We start from the raw sequence: 9839 nt of genomic DNA on the forward strand, positions 1-9839 counted from the left end.
CAGTGGGTCAGATTTGGGCTGAGACTGGACGAGCAACGCATGACCAAGAGAGTTGGCGTGCTCAAGGAGGGGCTTATATCCATCAGTGGACGCATGTAAACTGATAAAATAAGTTACTTTATCGAGTTCTTAGATTTTCGCGATTGTTACACATAGGAAATGAAACTATTTTTCCGGATTTAAATCGCGTATTTTTGTTTTTTCAAACAAACCAACGTTTCGGGCCCTTTACAGGTCCCAAGGTCACGGTTGACTGAAGTGGTACAGTAACTAATCAGTTATGTCTAATATTAATGCAAACCACCCTATTTTTAACCGACTTCAAAAAAGGAGAAGGTTCTCAATTCGACTGTATGTTCTTTTTTTTTGTATGTATGTTACGCGATAACTCCGGTATTTGTGAACCGATTTTCATGATTCTTTTTTGTTGGAAAGGGGTACTTCCATAGTGGTCCCATTTCTGAAGAAAATCATCCACCTCGAAGAGTGGCTGTTCACGCATGAAGATTCACTTTTATAAATAGCGCCTAACTTTAATTTAGGAGCAATTACTTTAATGGTTGATTTTTTGCTATTTATTCCATTCAAGGCGTTTTTCTCTCAATATACTTTGAGTAGTGTCGTAGTGAGAACCTATTTTTATTATCTCCAGTGTCAAGTCCTGTATAGTGGCGAACTAGGGGATATTTCAATAAAACTTAGCAAATAGACGTAATTCCACGTATTTTTGAGGTCGGTTTTTGTTGTACTCTGTACTGAGATTATTTCACTATAGTTACAAAAGTTATTATTAAATACATATTTTTAATTTTACAAAGAAACATTCCAATTTACGCTACATTGTTTTATTGTAACAATATGAATTTTTATTAAGTTAAATTTATTATTAATTAATAATGGAAATTAGAATAAATTAAAACATACATTAATTATAGTACTGCAGTCTTATGTTTGTTTGGGATTTTTCATCAGAGAAAATACTGGACCCCAAACTTGTGGCATGGAGAAACCATCTTCCCTGTTGAAATTACGATGTTTTTTAATTTCAATGGCCTCTCGCAGCAATCCTGGGTAGATAACGGACTTCTTTTGCAAGGACCTGTCGTCAAACTTCATTGAATGTGTCGGTTTATCCATGACATGCTCGCAGACTGCTTTACGCTACGGTGTTTGACATCAGCTATGTTCTTTGACGCGGGTACAATTACTTCGCTTCGTTTGTCCAATATAAGAGAGACTGCACTCACAGTCAAGCGTGTAAACTCCTGCATCCTGAAAAAACAAATATACACGATTTAAATCCGGAAAAGTAGTTTCACTTCATAAGTGACCTTTTTTATTTAAGTATTTTAAAATTATCGACTAATTTCGATTATAGAATCTTCAAGCCTCTGCTGTCCTGAAAAGTTGTTCAATTTGCAAATGTGGTCTTATTCACCTAATGCGATATAAACTGTACTAAAAATAAATACGAGTAAGAGACCTCCCACTCTAGCGTCTTTCAAGAGTTAGCGTCTCAACATACGCACAACGTCGACACTAGACGTCCGCGCGGCGGTGACCCGACGAATACCCAACGTTCAGCATTATATGTACATTATAAGAGTCTGCTCCTGTTCACCGCGTAAAACAATTACTATCAAATAAGTACTCGACTAAATCAAAAGAACGGGAGTAGACCCCCCAGAAGTCACTCGAAAGACATTAGCGTGGGGGGTCTCTAATTATAACTTTTTTATAAAATAAACCGACATAAAAAGTTAGTGGAATCTATTTTTACATCTATTTGCCAAGTTTTATCGAAATCGATGAACGGAACGTGGTGAAATTCAATAAACTAGATTCATCCCCTAATTTGCCATGTTTAGAGTTGGCATATTTTTTCAAATTTGAATGCTACCACTACTGGGATACCACTTAAAAAAAAAGAATCATAACCAAAAAAAAAATACTGTCGCATTATGAATCTCCTCCTTAATTTAAAGTCGGTTAAAAAATTAAATAACGCACACACTCGTGGGCTCGCACTAAGGAAACCCTGTTTCGTGGGTGCCATGGACACATACATAGACAACCATCAAATTACACTCAAACTCACGAGAGTAATAATGTAGGTCATACAAATATTTCTCCCGGCCCGGTAATTCAACCCGGGACCTCTGCGTGACTGACCAGTATGGTATCCTTTCGGCCACTGAAGCGGTTAAAAAATTCAAGTGTCTCAAAGCTGATAATCCGGGAATCGAATCTGTGTCCGGACTGCATTAACTAAATATAACACAGCGGAGGTCAACGTCCTGTATCTACAGGATATCTTCAATTTAGGGTACAGAATTAACAAATAGGGACACGCAAACTGGCTCGACCATCATTATTTTAAGTACTTTTTGTAGTAAATAGGTTATATTACTATTAGTTACAGAGCGGTGGTAGCCCAGGGCGCCAATTCTGCAAAGAAGGATAGCGACATCCTATATATTTTGTGACCCAGTTTTTTTGACGACATGCATTAAAGAGGCCTATCAATACTTGTGATTAATTCATTATCAAAGCATCAAAAAAGCTAATTGAGTACAGCCTGTATGAGTTAGGGTTATAACATTGATGTAGGTTATGTATGGTTCGGATGTTTGTTTGTAGTAGCAGATAACTACAAGTTTTCAGTTTGTTCCCAAAAATATTAAAGAACTTACTGAATATTCCCAAATCTGCTAAATACGTTAACATGTTCTGCTGCAATGAAAACGAATATAAATTAAATCTGCCCAAATGGCAGAAATCTGCCAAAAATGGTCGCACTGTTCTCAATTTCAATGTGACATTGACATTGGCAAGAGGCCTCTTGTCAAAACGTTCCTTTACTAACTTTCTTAACTTTCATTTAAATTGTCTAAACATTTTTGTCACTTGTGTTTTATTTTTTACTTTATGTCATTATTGTTTAATTGATTATTTCATTAGGTATTATAACATTAAAGCTATAAAAGCTTTAATGTTTTATATGTGTACTATAAAATAACCAATACTTTAGATAGGTAAACATTTCAAGACTTCTAAAATATACAAAAATATATTGATAACTAGACATAAACTAAAACGTAAAATTATACAAGCAAAGCCCATGAACTTCGTTGATTTTGGGTCAGCCTTCGCCATCCTTCTTTTTATGGAACAAGTGTTTTCTTGAGGTGCTATATCCTACCCGAGGACGGCGATCGTTAGGGCTAACTGTATTTTAGACACATCTATACGGAACAAGAATCTTGTGATCACAGACTAGCCGCGACACTTCGTCCAACGATAAATAAAACGTTACGACATGAACGCGCCCTAACGGTTTTTCTTTATTCTATATTTGTACTGTATCAAGGACGCAATGCTATTGGCCTACATTTTGTCTTAGACAGTACGTATAGTGAATTACATGCGAGTGTTTTGGAAGTTTGTGAGAGAGGAGTGTTACTGTACTGAAAATACTGAATATTTTTTTGTAATAAATGTACTTTAAAAAAAAATTATCTTTTTTCACTGTAGGCGCCTGGATGCGATCCCCGGTAAGACCAATTTGGGAAATGATCTTATAACTTCTCATAATCTTATAATTGTAGTATAGGGAATTCCCCCTGTCTGGCACATATTAATAGCATTTTGTAACAGTAGAGCTCCTTGTGAAAGATTTCGTCCAGGGAAGTACTGCCCCCTTACTTATTTCTGCCACCGAACAGTAATGTTAACATTACTGCATTCCAGTTTTGAAACTGGTGAAATTACCAGCACACGGGACTTGTCAACTTGTGTCTCAGGGTGACGGGCACAGTGATAGTGCTCCTCAGATCTTTGTGATTTAAAGCTGTAAGTGTTATGGATAGCCCCATGTCTTTCTACATTAGTTTTGATTATGGTGATCCTCCCTACCGACCCTTAGGGTATTTCGAGAAGGGCACTATGACCTGCGCGAGCCTGCCCGCGCAGGGACCATCTAAGTCAGGTCCTAATCCCAGATTAGCCTGTTTGCACGGACCTCATCCGGTTCTCTGTAAAGCTAGTGCTTTAGGTGAGCATATAGCACCCTCCCTATTTTCCAGATAGATATCGGAGCTGTAGGCACGCTCACTCCCCGTCGCGCTCTATGCAGCTAACGGTTGCCAACGCTGAGCCGTCGACTCTAAGTCGACTACCAAATCTCCTCTTTAAGTAAGGCATACACTCTCCAGTTCCGAAATTCCTACGCCGCTGAAGGGACCGGAGTATATCTAGCTCATCCTCTACTAGCTGTTCAGGCTAGTGCCGGAGATGCCGCAGTGTCCTGCGACAATGTCCGGACATAGCTTGCCTAGACCGCTACGCGCTAGCTGCGCGCTGAATGAACGCCCCGGCCACATGCTAACGGGGCAGACGAACGTGTTCATACCTGCAGCTAATGACAAATCCCGGCGAGTCCATACCAAAATCCGCCCGTGAAGGCGTATCACTGGCGGAGGCCTTGACGGCTCGGACGCCCGCCGGAGCCCGTAGTCTCCTAGGAACTCCCTATCTGTCGGGTCGGTAAATAGATACAATATTATGGACAGGTGTGTCGCTTACAACCAGGAGCACGACTTGTACATTTCATGTTATTATTAAAGTCTTTTGGTATCATAAAAACAATATTATTATACGCTATGCAGCCGCCATTATAGCGTCGTAGCCAAGGTTATAGATAACAGTTTACTCCAAGTTTACACAATATCGAAGTCGAAGCTCGTGACGAGAAAGACAACTCGACGACATTGATATAAACCAAAAGGTTTCCAGACTTCCTCATCGTTTTTCTTAGTAAACAAGTGGGAAAAAAGTCGTTGTAATAATTTAACTAGATATCTTTATCGGTTTATCTGGGTTACTATCATTCGAAAGTGTTATCTCAAGTACTTGTCGTAGTTTCTACGGTCCAAGTAATAAGAGGCCGCAGTCGCAATATTTAAAAATTAATTTGGGTGAAATAAGAAGAAAAATTGTAGTTTATGTGACTGTTACATAATGAAAGGTGTTAAAATACGAGTGTGGGTTCATAAAAACATCTCACGAGTGTTTTAATGCCTAATTATGTACAATTACATAACACTGCTTTATCTACACACATATTATAAGCTCTCTGTGATGTGTTCAGGAACCGCATGTTACGATTGGCGAAAAGGCGGTAAATAAAAACTTTTCTCACGCATGTCACACTACCGTAGTTTTTAATTCATAGACAAACTAGAATCTGCCCCAACTATCATATCATTCGATGTCAAGTAACGTGTGAAATTGTCAAATTGTTTGCTACTGACATTTCATTTCGAGTAAAACTTCATCTCGACTGATATTAGAATTGAAGTCCAATCAAATTGTTTTGTTTTTCAGAGATGTTCGAAATTTGAATGTAATAATAACATCGAATTCGATGTTGATATGAAACAACAATTCACAGATAAGAAATTTGTTGTAACAAAACAGTTTACCTTTATGCTGATCGTAATTAAAAAAAGGTCGTAAAAGAGAGTTTATGATATGTGTGTAGATAAATACATTTATTTAACTACCACTAACAACACCGCACAAGAAAAAAAAGAAACAAAGCAGACAAAAATATTAAAAACAGATTATTTACGTAAACACCAGCAAAGACACTGTAGGTATGAACTTTTTTTTTATGATTGCAAGTGACGGGACGAACAAGTTGGGAGCCTGCTAGCAAGCGACACGCCTGTATATTACAATGTCGCACAAAGCTTTAAATCGCAAAGTTCTAAGGGGCATTGCCAGTGCGCCTGTCATCCTGAGACATAAGTAGACAAATTCCATATGCTTATAATTTCACCAGCAACCTTACTCTTCAAAACACTACTGCTTGGCAACGAAAATAGATAAGATAGCAGTACTTTCGTAGACGAACTCTTTCACAAGGAGCTCTACTACTAAACATGGCATGTGTGTTCTTTTTTGTGGTTTTTATTTGATGCCGTTGCGGAAAAAAACTTTAATAATGGTTTTCTTTAAAATTCTAAAAGCGTAATCGTCTCTTGTAGATCTTATTTTGTACTTATTGAAAGATCAGCGGCTATCTTACAGAACAAAAACTTAAATTATGATGGAGAGCTAATTATAATTCCTCACCAATAGACACACATTAAGTTGAAATTAATGGGCCTTAAATTGCAAGTATATAACTATTTAATATACTAATGACAAATTCGCAACATTAGTAAAATAAATACCTTCTCGTCAAAAAACAAATTACTAATAAGACACTTTACCGATGTAATACTGGAGTTAAAAAGGTCAAAGCTATTTATTACTCGTACGTAAGAGATATGCATTCCGCTGAAAATTTAAAGAGACCGGAGGCACGCACAGTTATTTTACTTTTACTGAAAAAGTGGTTAAAAATATATGAATATTTGGCAAAAATTGCACTAAGCGCTCTGCTTCCTCCTTTCTGATGCGTCCGGCAAAGGAATGAAATACTCTACTGTTTCACGAAAAATACAATTTGTGGCTATTCAAGGCTAGAGTGAATAGGCATTTGTTAGGCAAACGGATACCATTGTCGTTCACATCGTCGCTTTAATCTGGTGAGATTGTGGCCAAGGGTGTGTCTATTCTTTATTAAAAAAAAACCTTGGTTCAAGGACCCGTAAGGTGGGTTTTTAACAAGATTTATTCTGATAACTTTGTAGATATTTCTGTTACACTACAATATACAATTTATGTACATAATTACTAGCAGCAGGCATTTTTAAAAGGAGGAGGTTCTCAATTTGACTGCATGGTTTTTTCTTTTTTTTTTTGTATATATGTTACGCGATAACTCCTAATAATTTGTGAACCGATTTTGAAGATTCTTTTTGTTAAAAAGAGGGTACTACGGTAGTGGTTCCATTTTGTTTTGAACAAAATATTGTACCTCCAAGGGTGGCAAACTAGGGGATGAATCCGGTTTCGCGCATTTTCCGGTAACCGATTTCAATAAAACTTGGCAAATAGATGTAATTCCACAAACTTTTCAGATCGGTTTTTAGTGTTCTGTTTTAAAATAATAGTTGTATGTATTTTTAAACACTGGTAGCACTTTGAGAATATTTTTGCATCAAAAATAATTACAATATTATATCAAAATCGCTACTTCTTATGACTCAGTCCGTGAAGTTTCTCTAGTGAATCGTCGCCCGCGCAGCCATCAGTCAGTGTCGTATCCCGCTACGGAATACCGGTATCGGTAAATACGGGATCGTACTATTCGCTTCTATACCGGTAACGAACGATATTTTTGCGGCACACAATTTATATTTGGATAATTTAGTATTTAGTTACGCTTTCCTTGGAGGGAAAAGCTGCTATAGTTTGGTAAGTCATTTTTTTTAAATAATCGCATCTGTGTATGTCTGCGAAATTTTAGTTACATATTAATTTATATATTTTAGGAAAATTCACACGCTAATTACTAATATAGACAATTATATTATTTACACTTAAATATAAAAGTAAAAGACAATAAAATATTATACTCTTTGATTTATGTAAAAATACTTATTTCTGCCGCCGTAATGTCAGCGTTACTCCTTGTTTTGGAAGGTGAGGGGTGCCGGTGAAATTACAGGCACATGGGACTTGTCAAATCTTCAAATTCAGATCTTTGCGATTTAAATCTTTTAGTGGCACTGCAACTGTTATGAAAATAATAGGGTGGGTACGTTCATAATTATTGATTGCAAAATTAAATGCGAAAATGCAATATTAGTTTTAAGTAAGAGCATGCAAATGTAAAATACACTAAGAAATAAAATAAAATATGTCGTAATTTAAAGAGTAACAGTACACAGAATATTTTAATTAAAATGGGACAGTATGGGGAAATCCAAAACCATAGAAGATACAATGAAGTTTAGTTTTTTTAACCGACTTCAAAAAAGGAGAAGGTTCAATTCGACTCTTCAAATTTTTTTTTGTATGTATGTTACTGATTGTTGTTGTGTTGATTTTCATGATTCATTGTTTGTTGGAATGCGGATATCTTAGTAGTGGTTTCAATTAAATTTGAAGAAAATGATCTACCTCTAAGGGTGTCCAACTAGGGGATGAATCCGATGAAACGGATTTTAATAAAACTTGGCAAATAGATGTGATTCCACGAACTTCTGAGGTCGATCTTTTTTTGGTACTCTGTATTGAGATTATTGATCATTTTTAGTTCTTTTAAAAACTGCACCTCCATCACTGCAACTGTTATGGATAGGCGTGTAGCTTACCACCAGACACACGACTTGTTCATCCCGATACTAGATAATTATAAAAAATGTATAAAAAAAAAATAAGTAACTTGGTTAGTCCGAAATGACATTTTCCAGAAATAACGTTTGGTCGAAATTTCACAAACTCGAAAGTAATTTTGAGAGGAAAATGTTTTTTCTTTTAAACCTAACTTAACCTAACCTAATCGTGTCTTTGCGATAAACATTCAACATATCCTGTTTCGTTATAATTTGGTTTTTGGTGTAATGAAAATTCGAACATACGTTACTTCGGACAAAACAATTTTCGGCTTTGTGATAGGTTACCATTTAATATATTGATGAGTATTGTATTTATTTAAAACGCTTTCATTACAAGTTTCAGAAAGTCACAATTTCATTTAAGGGGCAATATATACGCTTCTATAACAAGATTCCTATTGATATACAAAATTTGCTATTGACGTGGTATAAAACTATACCTAGTGAAACAAAAACTTTATACTTTATAGTTTTTTTATTCATTATTATACAAGTTCTGCGTACTGGATGACAAAAATCCGGGGTAGTAACCCGTTTAGCTCATGGAGGTAGTCTCGATCTCTGATGTTTGAAAACAATAAAATATATATTGTAAATGTTGAATGTGTACAAATGTTGTTTACAAAGAGCAACACCTAGAGTTTCTTGCTCATTCTTCTCAGGGGAATCTGCCTTACGAATGAGCGGTAGATTTATTTATGTGGTCTATGGTAGAGTTCAACCAGAGTAACGATTTCATGAAATAAAGATTATTTTAATTTTGATTTTGATTTTAGATATTCTTTGGTTGCACCTCGTTTTCTTACTCTTAAATTTCTAATCTAGTGTTGCCTGGAAGAAATTACTCCTTAGCAATAAGGCCGCATTGGCTTATTTTGTAACACTTACATTACTGTTCTTTGTTGTCGTTGTAATTTTAATGTGCAATAAATAATGCTTCATACATTATGTAGACCGAGCCCTTCTTTTGCTTTCTCTAAGGTTAGACCACACACTTACTCGAAGTCCTTATGCAGCAGAGCCATTCCACCTGTGGGATGACTCTGCTAAATACCAACTGGCCACGGGGCTAGAGGCTTATATATAGGTGACTCGGAATTAGTAGAGGCGAAGCTGCAGAGCCTTGAACACCGCCGTAGAGTTTTATTTTTTTAATTTTCTTATGGGATTACAATGGATTGAAATATGATTCATCAGTTGCCAATTAAAAGCTTCCACAAATGAAAATAAGAAAATAACACTTATAAGAGAACAAAACAATCGCTTTATCATGGCTTTATCAGTCTGTTGAAAACATTGACTTACAAATAAATGGACGACGGGTCTAATACAAAAACCACGAAAAAATGTCCCAAGCCAACCTATTTAAACGTAGTGACATGTAAAGGAATATGAAAAAGCTAAAACGTTGAATTCAAATTGTAATGTCATCGCAGTACTGTCTAATTTTGCTTGCTTCGCTGTCAGTCGAATAAACGAAGACTAAAGCGCGAATGATGCTCTGTATACGATTTTAACGCCCTATAAGTTCGGACACTTTTTAGC

At 36.2% G+C, this 9839-nt stretch overlaps 1 protein-coding gene across 3 annotated transcripts in view; it reads left to right on the plus strand.

Annotated features, from left to right (window-relative positions):
* The window catches only part of LOC113232179 (putative fatty acyl-CoA reductase CG5065), a 96987-nt gene that overhangs the window by 29424 nt on the left and 57724 nt on the right, over positions 1–9839 (plus strand). Inside the window, exon 1 of one of the 3 annotated variants that reach the window (XM_026466819.1) lies at positions 7220–7368. The exons of the other annotated variants lie outside the window; for them this stretch is intronic. The gene's annotated coding sequence lies outside the window, so the exon portion shown is untranslated. Of the gene's footprint in view, positions 1–7219; positions 7369–9839 lie in introns of those variants that run through there. 3 annotated transcript variants of the gene reach the window in all.

Source organism: Hyposmocoma kahamanoa, unplaced genomic scaffold (genome assembly GCF_003589595.1).
Source record: "Hyposmocoma kahamanoa isolate Upper Pololo Valley unplaced genomic scaffold, ASM358959v1 67, whole genome shotgun sequence".
Taxonomy (NCBI): domain Eukaryota; kingdom Metazoa; phylum Arthropoda; class Insecta; order Lepidoptera; family Cosmopterigidae; genus Hyposmocoma; species Hyposmocoma kahamanoa.